Source organism: Acomys russatus, chromosome 16, assembly GCF_903995435.1.
Source record: "Acomys russatus chromosome 16, mAcoRus1.1, whole genome shotgun sequence".
Lineage (NCBI taxonomy): Eukaryota > Metazoa > Chordata > Mammalia > Rodentia > Muridae > Acomys > Acomys russatus.
The window spans coordinates 3811136-3825771 of NC_067152.1; the positions used below are offsets into that span (position 1 = coordinate 3811136).

At 43.0% G+C, this 14636-nt stretch overlaps 1 pseudogene; it reads left to right on the forward strand.

The window, feature by feature from the left end:
• Window positions 1-723: 723 nt before the first annotated feature.
• Window positions 724-818, forward strand: LOC127200870 (uncharacterized; annotated as a pseudogene).
• The last annotated feature ends 13818 nt before the right edge of the window (window positions 819-14636 follow it).

Sequence of the window (14636 nt, forward strand, 5' to 3'; positions counted from 1 at the left end):
TCAGAGCCTGCTGCTCCCCCCTTTCTCAATGTAAATTGCATCTGTGCTTAAATAAGCTAGGGTTGGCTTCTGTTCCTTGCGGCTAATAACTCTGGCTAAGCAAGGGTTGTTACTAGCACAGTGCATGTGTGCCATAAAATTGAACAACAAAAAACAAACCTTAAAGAGTTCATACCTGTAGAGTGACTCATTAAAACACTGTAACTATATTAATAATGCACTTGATGGTGATGTTGGACCCTAGAGTCCAATTCAGGAAGGGGGTCGCCGCGAGAGACCACTCAAGTCACACAGGCTGGATGTATAGGGAAAATTTATTACTGACACATCAGAAGTCCCAATTGTTGATATGTCAGGGTCCCTCAGCACTCGGGAGGTGAAGGACCCCGAGTAGCTGTTACAGGCTAGTTTTTAAAGGCTAAAACCACAAAGCGGGGGGGGGGGGGGTTGCATATCAAGTTAGATCATACATATGGACATTGGTTTTGGGAGACCTCTTGTGGGGACTTGGGTGTGAGTCTCTAGAGCGGTTACTAGAAACCGTATGAGACCTTTGATAGTGGGGAGCTCGCATGTAGCTATTCTGGGAACTAGGGTGTAACTCCTGAGGCTAGCAGTAACGAGAACTGGGAGAAGCCTCAGGTCTTACAGTTTATAATTTTACAATTTTACAGTTTCTCAGTGATAAGCTGAAATCTTTTTCCTTAGACTATGGAACAAGCGGTCCCTTCAGCAGCACGTACCCTAGAATTAAAACAATACAGAGATTAGCATGGCCTTTGGGCAAGGATGACTTTAGTGGTGTGTTCTGTATTTTAAAGCTAGGTGTGGCGGCACACCCATCAGTCAGGGTAGTTAAGTGAGGAAAAAGAAATGAATAAAAGTCATCCAAATAAGAAAAAAGGTCTGCTGTCCAAAACAATGAATCGGAACCATCTCATGCTATATACAACCGAGTGGGCCATGGCTCCAAAACCATAAAACTCTCAGAAGAAAATATAGGGATAAACCGGGCGGTGGTGGCGAACGCCTTTAATCCCAGCACTTGGGAGGCAGAGGCAGGCGAATCGCTGTGAGTTCGAGGCCAGCCTGGTCTACAAAGTGAGTCCAGCCCAGCCAAGGCTACACAGAGAAAGTCTGCCTCAAAAAATCAAAAACAAACAAATGAAAATATAGGGACAAATCTTTGTGTTGTTGAGTAAGGGAGTCATGTCTTAGATGTGCCATCGGAAACACAAGTAACAGAAAATAGCCAGGCAGAGTCATAGATACCCATAATACCAGCCTGTGGGAAGTGGAAGAAGAAAGGTCAGGAGTTCAAGGCCCTCCTCAGCTACATAGCAAGTCTAAGGCCAACCGGTACTACATGAGGCCTTGTCTCAAAATGAGAAATAAAACAAAGAGCAGGAGGTGGGAGGAACATGGCTCACTGACACTGTTTGCTGTGCAAGTACTAGGACCTCAGTTTGGAATTCCAGAACCTACATAAAAATCCAGAAATGGCCTTGTGCTTGCAGCTAGAATGCTATTAGAGTGGAGACAGCTCACACACCACAAACATAGAAATCCACAAAAGCAAACAAAACAAAACAAAACAACAACAACAACAAAAGCCAGCCAAACTCTTTAAACGTGTGTGGGTGTGTGTAAGGATGGACTTGCCCTCCTGGGGAGGTCAGGGGACAATTGCAGGAGTCCCTTCTGTCCTTCTGCCATGTGGATCCTGTGATTGGGTTGTCAAGCTTGGCGACAGTTACCTTAGCCCACTGAGATATCTTGCCAGCCCTCTGTTTTTATTTTACAGTTTAAATTATGTATGTGTGTGTTGGAGGGGTATGTATGTGTGTGTTGGGGGGTTATGTATGTGTCTGTTGGGGGGGGGTGCATGAGTGCAGGTACCTTCGGAGAAAAGACAGAGAGTATCAGAGTCCTGTGCTGCAATTACAAGTGATTATAAAGCCCCTGACAAGAATACCAGAACAGAACTCGGGTCCTCTGGAAGCCATATGTGCTCTTAACCACTGAGCTATCTCGCCAGCACCCCTTCCCTTAATAAAATGTCAGCTAGGCTTGGTGGCACATACCCTTAATCCCAGTAGGCAGGTATCCAAGCCAGCTTGGACTAACAGTGAATTCCCAGACAGCCAGGACAGACATAGGAGACCCTGTCTTAGGAAAAAAAAATGTCTTCTGATGGACAGCTTTGACATCTTAGGCTCCATGTGTTTCAGTGTTCCGAGAAGACAGAGAATACAAGCATATACCTTTCTACCCTCCTTGGCTTAGACTTCTTCAACATTAACAACTTTTGTTCCATAAAGAACACTACAACGAAATTAAAAGGCAACCTACAAACTGATGGAAAATATTTACACATCATATATATGATGAGGGTCTTGTAATTTGGATATATATATATAAAAAAAAAAAACCTTTATGACTCAATTTAAATTCTCAATTTTAGAAAGGCAAAGTATTTTAACAGTCATTCTTCTCCAAAGAAAAATAATACAAAAAGATGCACAAATGTCCAATGAGCCCATGAAAAGATGTTCAGTACTATTGCCCACTAAAGAAAAGCAAATGAAAACCACTTTGAGAACGCCAGATGGCGGAGTGCTAATGCTGCTAATGGGGTTGAGTGACTGCTACCATCACTTGTGAACCTAGTAAAAACAGGCAAACAAAAACACTGAACTAATGTTACATGGGTGAACTGTGTGTTCTGTGTGTTAGTGGGTTATAACTCAGTAAAGCTATTGCAACCCCCCTGCACCACACACACACACACACACAGAGATGTCACTTTTCACCTGTTAGGTTGGTGAAAAAAAATTACAACTCTCATCCATTGATGATTGGATGAAATAGTTTCATTTTTGGAAAACTGGAGTTTTGTTCTGAAAAATGTGAAACAGTTCCCATCTGATCAGCAATTACACTAGTGTGCCTCCAAGAAGTGAAAACATATGTGCACACGAGACCTCTGCTGTTGGCAGAATGGGTCACAACAGCTCAAGACTGGAAATACTCTAACAGCCTGTGACATTTTACTATATGACATTTTACTATAAGAAAAAAAATGAGTGCCCGATGTCTTACCGATACTTTGCTGGGGCTGGAAAGACGCCTCAGAAATGAAGAAAACTTGCTGCTTTTATTGTTATTATTTCCCATTTTATGTGCATGGGTGTCCGGTCTACGTTTATGTCTGCACCAAGTACATGTCTGGTAACTAGGGGACCAGAAGAGGGCAACAGATCCCCTGGAACTGGAATTATAGATGGTTGTGAGCCACCATGTGGGTGCTGGGAATTGAACCCAGATCCTTTGGAAGAGCAGCCAGTGCTCTTAACCATCTCTCCAGCCCCAAGAACTTGCTTTTCTTGCAGAAGATCTGAGTTGAGCTCCCAGCTCCCAGGTCAGGTGTCTCACACTGCCTGTCACTCCAGCCCCAGGGGGATCCGATGGCTTCCTCTGATCTCCATGGAAACCTACACTCACATGCACACAGACAGGCACACATCTATACCATAATTCATAATAAACCTAAAAAAAATTATGTTTCTAAAAAGAGACTAGTCAAAAAATGGAAACAAGATAAAACAACAAAAACTTCCCACCATGTCATGCGGTTATGTTCAGGGTAAGCAACTGCAGAGCGCAGAGCCTGAAAGCCAATTAGCGGCTTCCAGGGCTGGAAGACGGGGAGGAGCGAGGGAGGAACTGATGAAAATTTCTTTGGGGGCAATGAAAAGGTTCTGAAATTAGGTAATAGTGACAGTTGTACAATTCTGTGAATACACTAGACAGCATAGAATTGACATTTCTAAAAATCTGTTTGTGTGAGTGTTTTGCCTATGAGCACCTCGAATGTGTGTGGTGCCTCTGGGGGTCAGAAGAGGGCATCAGATCCTCTGGAATTGGAATTATGGATGGTTGTGAACTACAGTGTAGGTGCTGGGACTCCAACCTGGGTCCTCTGCAAGAGCGACAAGGGCTCTCAACCACTGAGGCACCTCTCCAGCCCAGAGCTGCAGTTTTAAAGGGTAAGGTTCATATGGCCTGCATCTCAAACCTGTTACTAGAGTTTTTATAACATCATAACAATAATAATGCAAAAATGACATGTTGGAATCACACCCCGAAGCCAAATAGTGAGCAGGATGCTAGTTAAAATAAAAGTGTGGCTCATATAGAAGTGTCTGAAAATACGATTATTCTGCAGAAGTAGGCAATTAAAAAAAAAAAAAAAAAAAGCAGTACAAATAGCCGGGCGTGGTGGCACACGCCTTTAATCCCAGCACTCCGGAGGCAGAGGTAGGTGGATTGCTGTGAGTTCAAGGACTCTACAGAGTGAGTCCAGGATAGCCAAATCTACACAGAGAAACCCTGTCTTGAAGACCAAACCAAAACAAAAATAAAACAAACAAACAAAAAAAACAAAACAAAGCAAAAAAACAGTACACAGAGAAACCCTGTCTCGAAAACCAAACCAAACCAACAAAACAAAACAACAACAAAAACCCAGTACAAATAATAAAAAGATGGTGTAGGTGCACAGTTGCCCTTCACTGTGAGTTGCTTTACTGTTGTTGTGCTAGCCGATGTCCATGGAGTTGGGAAACCATTATTTGAGGGTATTTAGAAGGATGTTTTCCTGAAGAAAAGCTTCAACCAGTGGACAGAGTAAAGAAGACCTGGCATACCTATTCCTTGACAACTCAGGTGGCCGTTATCTGTAGCGACAGTTTCGGAAGTTTGGGTCTTTTTTGAAAACACGGAAATATTATAAGAATGTGTTTTCATTTTAACCTTAGGTGTGGGGATATGGGGCTGCTTTGGACTGTCCGCAGTCTCGTGCTCTGGCAGGCAGGGGTGTGGTTTTGGCAGCTGCAGATAGTTTCTGTGATTTTGTGACATTTGGAATTCTGGGAATTTTTCAGAGAGTATATAAATACTAGAGCCTCGATGGGTGGTGTCAGTAGCTCTTGGTCGTTTAGTGAGTTTAGTTGAGGTTTGTTAGTGGCTGTGGTCAAAGAAAAAAAAAACAAAAGAAATTAGATTCAGGAATTTTCCTAATTCCTCCCTCCCTTCTATCCTTGTTTCTCTCCTATCTAGTGTTAGAGGTGAAATACGGTGCAGGGAGGGGGGGGATAGAAGGTGAGAAGAAAAAAGAGCCCACAAAACAGCAAAGACCAGCTACAGTTGTCCAACCGACTCAGGGAACTAAAAGGCAGCAAAAGAGCACAGCGCCTTTGTTTGGGCTGCGCCGTCCTCTTCTTCCTGCCTGTATTCAAGTTCTATTTTTCAGGCCTTTGGACTCAGAATGAGTTACAGCTCAGGTTTTCCTAGGCTTCAGCTTGCCTGTGGCAGATGGTGGTGGTGGGGGGGGCTCCCTGCCTTTGTGGTGATCAGAGCCAATCCCTGGATGTCTCGTCACAGACAGAGAAAGACAGACAGGCACATAGACCCAGGCTGTGTGGTCTGTGCTGAGCCCATTGCTTCTGCTTCTCTGGAGAACCCTGACAGGTCAATTTATTCACCCCTATTTCCGAGTATACTGTTAATTTTTCATGTTTGTATGACCATAAAGCTACCCATCTCTGGCCTTGCCTTTGCTTCTTATTTGTTAATCTTTGTGCTGAGGACAGAGCCCAGGCCTCACATAAGCTAAGCATTTGTTCTCCTACTGAGCTATAACCCAGACGCCACCCATGGATGTTTTTATTTTTACTTTTGGCTTGGTTGTTTTTGTTTCACTGTCACTTTCAAACAAATCGCAGAGACTAGACTAGTGTTAGAATGGGTTTTTCCTCCTAGAACAAGAGCTTGTTTTCCAAACGGATGGATCTTTATATCTAATGGACTTTAGTAAACACTGCAGCCATTGGAACATCACTGGTATATGTGCTTAGCCAAAACAAGGCTGCAAATCAGCCTATTGTTAAAAAACGGCCTAAGTCTGTTTACAGAGCTGACGGGATTGATGTGTGACGAGAGAGCAAACGGAAGTCTCTGATGACAGGAGAAGCTGTTGCGTAAGTTTAACAGCACACAGAGTGAAGGCATGAGAGAACACACAGGAATAAACAAACCCAGTTCCTCCCCTCTTACTCAACAACCAACAGAGGCACGACTCTGGGGACCAAATGCTGGGGTTTTCTCCCACAGACACCAAGCAAGCAATCTGGCCTGCAACACACACACTCTCTGATTCTGGTGGGACCTGACACTGGTCAGACCCCACAGGCTCTGCCCCCAGCCCGCTCTTCTCCCCCTCCCGCCCACCCCCTTCCCCTCGGCCGTTTCATTTGTTCTTTTTATTTACGGGCTTTAAGCCAGGGTTCTAACAACTCCCCTTCTCAGCTTAGCTTAGTCTACAGGAGTCGCTCATAGAACCCAGAGAAACATTTCGGATCCATTAAAAAGTAGCTATCAGAGACCTTGACATGCTGGCTCACGATCATCATCCCAGAGCTGGGAGGCAGGAGCATTGCCACAAGTTGGAGACTGGCTTGGGCTACATCATGAATTCCATGACAATCTGGGCTACAGAATGAGATTCTGCCTCAAAAGCAAACGAATAAGCCTGGGAGCAATGGCTTGGTGGCTACAGCACTTGCTGCTTTTTGCAGAGAGCCAAGGTTTGGTTCTCAGCATCCATAAGGCTGCTCACCCCTGTGTCTGTAACTCCTGCTCCAAGGGGTCCTGGCCTCCAAATGCACCTGCACTCATACGCATACACAGACAAACACATATACACATAATTGAAAACTAATACAAAATAATCAGTTAAAACAAATAAATGCATACAAACAAAAATGAAGGAGCCATCGAGGTGGCTCAGTAGGATAAGGCAGGCACTTTTGGCCAAGACAGACAAGCTGAGTTCAATCCTGAGAAGTCACATAGTGGAAAGAGAGGACCAACTCCAGCAAGTTGTCCCCTCTGACCATTCGGGCACACACACCAGCAAGTGTGCATATGTTGGACCCTTGAGTCCAATTTAGGAAGGGGGTCGCCGCGGGAGACCACTCAAGTCACACAGGCTGGAGGTATAGGTAAAATTTATTACTGACACATCAGAAGTCCCGATTGTTGATGTGTCAGGGTCCCTCAGCACTCGGGAGGTGAAGGACCCCGAGTAGCTGTTACAGGCTAGTTTTTAAAGGCTAAAACCACAAAGCGGGGGGGGGGGGGGGGTTGCTTATCAAGTTAGACCATATGGGCATTGGCGTTGGGAGACCTCTTGTGGGGACTTGGGTGTGGGTCCCTAGGGCGGTTACTAGAAACCGTATGAGACCTTTGATAGTGGGGAGCTCGCATGTAGCTATTCTGGGAACTAGGGTGTAACTCCTGAGGCTAGCAGTAACGAGAACTGGGAGAAGCCTCGGATCTTATATTTTATAATTTTATAATTTCTCACATATAAGTAGATGACAAAACAGCAGTGAAGGATATTAGAAAGGCTACTGGTGTCACTCAGTGCTTGCCTAGGTCTGGGTTCAATCCCCATAAAGCAAAACAAAAACGAAAAACAAGGCTCCTGTTAAATAGCATCGCATTAGGATGAGGGTAAAGTAAAGCACAGAGGAAGGGATGCAGAGGCTCCAAACCCTCTCCACCCTCAGAATCTCCATGTTGGTCAGCTACCTGGAAGTTCTCCAAACCCTGTCCTCTGGGGGCTTTATGGGGATGTCATTATAACAAGGCTGATAGGGTCGATCATTGGCCACTGATGACCGACTTAGCTTTCAGCCACTCTCCTAGGCCCCCTTGCCTGGAGATTGAGAAGTGGAGCTCTAGTCAAGCCTTAGTCCAGACCAGCCGTCCATCCTGCACAAATCAGTCGAGAGGCCTCCAACCACCCGAAACTCATTAGCACATGAGAGGCTCATCACTTGGATGTTTGGGAGCATTTTAGGAGTTGGTCTATCAGGAAACACAGGACAACCACATATATATATCACTGCAATATAATGGAAAATAATTAGTAGTACATGTATGTCCTAGAAACATCTCCTACCACAGAGGAAGGAAAGGGCTGGTGCTGAGTAGAGAGATAGCCGCTGTCAAGTGTGTGCAACCCACACATGGGAAAGAGTGTACGAACATTTTTGTTTTTTTTCATTTTATCATTGCAGACTTATGTTCTGGGAGAAGGAGTTTGTTTTCATCTCTAATAGTTATTTTGTGAGAAATACACATGTTGGATATAATACCTATAAAATCTTCGCCGTTTTGTTTTGTTTGGTTTGGTTGTTTTTTCTTTTTGGGGGGTGGGGTGGGGTTGTTTTTCGAGACAGGGTTTCTCTGTGTAGCCTTGGCTGTCCTGGACTTGCTTTGTAGACCAGGCTGGCCTCGAACTCACAGAGACCCACCTGCCTCTGCCTCCCGAGTGCTGGGATTAAAGGCATGCGCCACCACCGCCTGGCTGGTTGGTTGGTTTTTCAAGACAGGGTGTCTCTGTGTAGCCCTGGCCGTCCTGGAACTCACTCTATAGACCGGGCTGGCCTCGAACTCACAGAGATTCCCCTGCCTCTGCCTCCCAAGTGCTGAGATTAAAGGCATGCGCCACCACCGCCTGACATTACTCAGACATTTTTTAAAAAGATAAAAAGCAAAAAAAAAAAATATATATATATATAGTGAAAGGGCCAGGAAGCGGTGGTGCATGCCTTTAATCCCAGCACTTGAAAGGCAGAGGCAAGCAGATCTCTGTGAGTTCGAGGCCAGCCTGGTCTACAGAGCAAATTCCAGGATAGCCAGAGCTATTAAACTGAGAAACCCTGTCTCGAAAAAGACAAACAAACAAAGTATGGGCATTTTTGCCTGCATTTATGTCTGCGAATCATGTGTGCCCGGGATGCCCTTAGACTTCCTGCAGTGAGGCCTGAACTACCAGGGCATTACCACAAATTCTTTTTAAATAAAGGAAGTGCGTGAGCCACGCCTGTCATCGCTGCCTCTCTGGAAGGCTGATGCAAGAAGATCACAAATCGGAGAGGTTTTCCTGCGTTACAGAATGAGTCCAAGGCTAGCAATTTAGTGTGAGCCTGTGCTGAAATAAAACATAGTGGTATAGGCCTGTAACACAGCACTAAGGAGTTGGAGGCTGGAGGGTTAGGAGTTCAAGTCCATCTTTTATTACATGATAATGCTGAAGCCAGCCTAGGCTACCTGAGACTCTGTTTTAAAAGCCAACAAATAAGCTGGGCATGCCTTTAATCCCAGCACTCGGGAGGCAGAGGCAGGCGGATCTCTGTGAGTTCGAAGCCAACCTGGTCTACAAGGTGAGTCCAGGGCAGCCAAGGCTACACGAAAACCCTGTCTGGAAAAACAAAACAAAAACATACCAAACCAAGCGAAACGAACAAATAGCTGGGTGGTGGTGGCACTCAGCTTTAATCCCAACACTTGGGAGACAGAGGCAGGTGGATATCTGTGAGTTTCAAGGCCAGCCTGGTCTACAAAGTGAGTCGAGAGCAGCTAAGGCCACAACAGAGAAACTCTGTCTCGAAAAAACAAAAACCCCACAAACAAACAAACAAACACAAAAACCAACAACAAATAAATGAAAAGTAAAAAGAGGTGTTTGGGGGAGGAGGGGAGAGAAAGCTGAGTGGTAGAGCACTTGCCTAGCTATGTAGCTATGTGAAGGCTTAAATTCAATCCCCAGGACCTCAAAATAATGAAATAAAACGTAAAAGGCTGTGGTGTATATTTTTAATCTTTGGCACTCTTTTGTTTTTGTTTGAGATGGGAGGGGGTTTCACTTTGTAGCCTTGGGTGTCCTAGAACTACCCATGTTGACCAGGCTGGCCTTGAACTCACAGAGATTCACCTGCCCTTGCTTCCTGAGTACCGAGACTAAAGGTGTGCACCAGCACACACAGCAATCATGGGTGTTCTTTTAAAAGATCTTATGTGTGTGAGTGTGTATTTGTGCATGGTGTGCATGCAGTGCATGTGGAGGCCAGAAGAGGGCACTGGATCCCCTGTGGCTAGTGTTACAGATGGTTTTCAGCAAACATGAGGGTGCTGGGAATGGAATCCAGGCCACCTGCAGGAGCAATCAGTGCTCTTAACCAAATGAGCTCTCTCTCCGCTCCCGTCACTGACACCCTTAATGCCTATTTGTACTTCTCCACCCTCAAGCGGATTATTTCAACTTCTGTCTTCACTTTTGGCGAGACCTGAACCTGTTACTTTTAGGAGCGATGAGCACAGCAGACTTTATGAGACGATGAGAACAGACAAGAAGAATTTCTTAGAAAGAGTTGAGCCTATATTGCAAAATAGGTTATATCAAAACTCATTGGGTAAGTGCATAAAATCCATTTGATAGTGAAAGTGTAGATTCCAATGTGAAGCTGCCCAGCTGATGCCCCTAGGAAGCTAGTTAAGCATGAATCTATGAGTAACCCAGAGCTAGCCAGTAAACAGCGCCCTTCGATCGTTGTTTATAAAAAAAACTAAATCCTAAATTATTCAGTTTTACCATTGAAGACTCAAGGTGTTGGGGGTGAGAACCTTCCAGCTCACATCCCAGAGGAAAAAAAACCTTTCTTACTCATCTCACATATCAGATGCAAAAGCCAAAAGCCAAAAAGCTCTTTCCTCTTCTCCACGCTGTCTTAAATACCCTTCAATTCTAAGTCCCTCCTTTCTGTTTAATACCTGCCATCTGGATACTTGCTCCACCTCTTGACCTAGGGTTAACTTTATTAAATCCTGTGTACAGAAAGATCTTGGATTAAAGGTGTGTGCTAGGGCTGAGACACACCATAATCGCCTGTTTACAACAAACAGAAAATTCTTGGATTAAAAGTGTGTGTTAGGGGCTGGAGAGATGGCTCAGTGGTTAAGAACACCGCCTGCTCTTCCAGAGGTCCTGAGTTCAATTCCCAGCAACCACATGGTGGCTCACAACCATCTATAATGTGATCTGATGCCCTCTTCTGGCCTATATGTGTACATGCAGGCAGAGCCCTGTATACGTAATAATGAATAAATAAATCTTAAAATAAAATAAAAGTGTGTGTTAGGGCTGAACCACACTAAATAAGAAAAGAGGTTTTTTTACAGTTCACAATCTCGGGGGTAACAATGGGATCAAATATCCTGCAACATTTCCCCCTTTTTGCCTAAATAAAAGACTTTTTCCTCTAACCTCAATGCACTATATACTATTTGGTTTAAAAAAAAAAATGCATTCACAATGTCCAGTCGATATGTATTTAGCGACGCTGAAGAAAGTACTCAACTATGTATCCTATTTGGTATGTTCAAAGTTCTCTATCTAACTCAATTTTCATCAAGACTTGAGTTACCAATCAAAAAACCATCTTTTTAGACCTAAAACATCTTCTTAAACTCTAAAACAACTAAGCTTAATTGTAAGACTATAGCTATCTAGTCTTCAACTCCATCAGAGGCTTGAGAAGGATAAATATTATCTGAATAAACAGGGAGTGCAGAGCAAGCTGCTTCCAAAACTATAGGAATGAGAGAGAGACTGCTGTCCACTTGACAGCCACCCAAGATTTCTCTATAACGTTGGAGCATCGTCTTCAGCCTTGTGGTTCAGAATATCTGACAGACTTTTCTGTGAAGCAGGTGTTATGAAGGACTCACCTATCTTGTCTTTGCAAAGCTTTGAAGTCAACTTTGCTGCATTCAGTTTGTCCAGTATTCTGTCTGCAGTAGAAGCAAGGACATGTTCTTATCCAATGGCTATCTTAACACAAATGAAGCCGTCTCCTAAAGAAAAATTTTTGATGTTCACCATTTTCTTTGAAGTCGAAAAGTGGTGTTGCCAGGAGCTGACATATCTCATTGTCAAAAAATTCTCAAATTTTAATCTTTAAATGCCATATTCTTTGGATCTCTGAGGTTTTTGAAAACCATCTACTCTCTCTAGTACCATATTTTTCGGACTATAAGATGCACCTGGCCATAAGACCCACCCAGTTTTTAGAGCAGTAAAACAAGAAAAACAGTCAAAACAGCAATTGGACCATAAGGCACACCCTAATGCCTCCCCCACACTTTTTGAGGGAAAAAGTGTGTCTTACGGTCTGAAAAATATGGTACATCTAAATTGCTTGTTTCTAGCTATATACTATCTTAACTTAGGAAACACTTGTGATTAACTAAACTATTAACTAATGAAACCACAAGTTTGACTGACTATTAGTTTGCATTTCTTATTTATCCTAAGTGGTTTGTAATACTTAGCTTTCAAAAAGACTAGAACATCACATTGAACTTTTTTGGGGGAGGGGTTCCAAGATAGAGCTTCTCTGTGTACTACTAGCCCAGGCTGCCCTGGACCTACTTTGTAGACCAGGCTGGCCTAGAACTCACAGAGATCCATCTGCCTCTGCCTCCTGAGTGCTGGGATTACAGGCATGTGCCACCACGGCCTGGCTTCATATTTGCATTTTTAAGAATCACATACACTGGCTGTGGTAGCACACACCTTTAATCGCAGCACTTGAGAGGCAGAGGCAGGCAGACCACTGAACTTGAGGCCAGCCTGGTCTACAAAGCAAGTTCAGGACAAGTGAGTTCAGGCAAGATAACACAGAGAAACCCTGTCTCAAAAATAAATAAATAAATAAATAAATTAATTAATTAATTAAACAAAACAAAACAAAACAAAAAAAACAAAAAGAATTACATAGGTACAATGCTTTAAAAAGAGTTGATACAAGCCAGGCAGTGGTAGTGCACGCCTTTAATCCCAGCACTTGGGAGGCAGAGGCAGGCGGATCGCTGTGAGTTCAAGGCCAGCCTGGTCTACAAAGCGAGTCTAGGACAGCCAAGGCTACACAGAGAGACCCTGTCTCGAAAAAACCAAAAAAAAAAAAAAAAAAAAAAAAGAGTTGATACATAGTATGATGTCACTAAATATAATCTTAACTTTGTACCAATATACAGAATAATCTATACCAATGTAACCAATTGTAACCTTAATTTTGTATCAATATACACAGCTCTAGAAAAGTAGATTCAATAACATACCCCTTTTTTCTTTTATTCCTCTATATCCCCCTTTTTGTCTAAATAAAAAGGAAAGATTTTTATCTATAGTACAGTAAAACCATTTACAAAAATGAAGCAATTTTTGCTAAACTTTCCATAATGTCCAGCTTGGTTGTATTTGGCAGTCTTAGGATTAAGTATTTTTAAGTTCAGAGTTCTGTGAAATGTTCATGTTAGTCTCATATGAACTCAGCAATCTGAATGTCCTAAGAAGTCTAGTCCAAAGCTGATCTTTGGCTGGTGCTTGTCCCCTTAGTGGCAGTCCTGGCTAGGTAGAACACAACGGTCAAGGTGTCGAAGGTTTGCACAGAACCAGAAGGCAGAAGGAGCATTGAGCAGTTTTTCTCAGTGGCTGGTGTTACACAGACCAGGTGGGTTTGTCGTTGGGGGCTCCTGTCATGGTCTTGGGAACCTAAAAGGTCACTGTGAGGAGTGGTAGAAAATCTAACATTTTAAATGCCATAGTCAGCAGATCTCAGGAAGGTTTGAGGACCATAACCTATTAAGTACATCTGAGGTTCCTAGTTACCTGCTTCAGACTCAAACAGAAAGCTAGATGAAGCTTATTTCTACAATTAGTTAATACTTTGTATTTTTATATATACATAGTCATCTTATAGATAATGTTTATACCTTTCAAAAGGTTAGAGAGTCAAAAGAAAGCCAAAAGATTATGAGATCAGTGGCAATAGAATAGTTTTTTTATTTTTTGTTTTCTCCTATGCCAGGTGGCTCTTCTGATATGAGACAGAGATTTTGGGTTTTCCTTTAACAAGCGTGCGTGGGTTTAGAGAAGGAGAGAGCCATGCTCCAAGCCCAAAGTCAGCTTTAATTTTTTAATTGAGTTGGGACCACATAAAGACCATTTGGCACTTATGTCTGTAGAAGGGAGCAGAGACAAGTTGGAGGTGGGTGATACCACTGGGCCAATTTACTCCTTGTGACATTTTCTCTTGATGGTCCATCCTTTTTCTTAAGATATTTCATTTTTCCAGTGGTCTCTGGATTCCTTAGTTGGATGTTTTGTTTCTCCTGGAAAGATACAAACAAGTCTACCTCTGGGAGTTCCATTTCTGGTAGATATCTTTCCTAGGGCAAAACGCGGTTTTTGTTTTTGTTTTTGTTTTTGGTTTGGTTTGGTTTGTTGGTTTTGTTGTTGTTGTTGTTGTTTATTTGTTTGGTAGGTTTTTTTGGTTTTTTTGTTGTTGTTGTCGTCTTGTTTTTAGCAATAGAAAAGGTATTATCTCTCCATTGAAATTTTTAAAAATTCTTTTGAAAAAATTGAAACTAAATATACCATTAAATGTGTTTATTTTTAGACTATAAAGAACATTCACTTTGAATTTCAGCCTACCTTTTGCAAGTGGCTTTTACATTGAAATCATTGTAATTCCTATGTGCATGCCTCTGCCTCCTAAGTGTTGGGATCAAAGGCATTAAAGCCGTGAACAAGACCACCCTGTTCATAATAACTTTAGAATTTAGAAACCAGCCAGTTGATGGAGATCTGCCTGTCTCTGCTAGTATTAAAGGCATGGGCTACCACTGCCCTGCTCAAATATTTTATTTTAGCTCCAAATTAT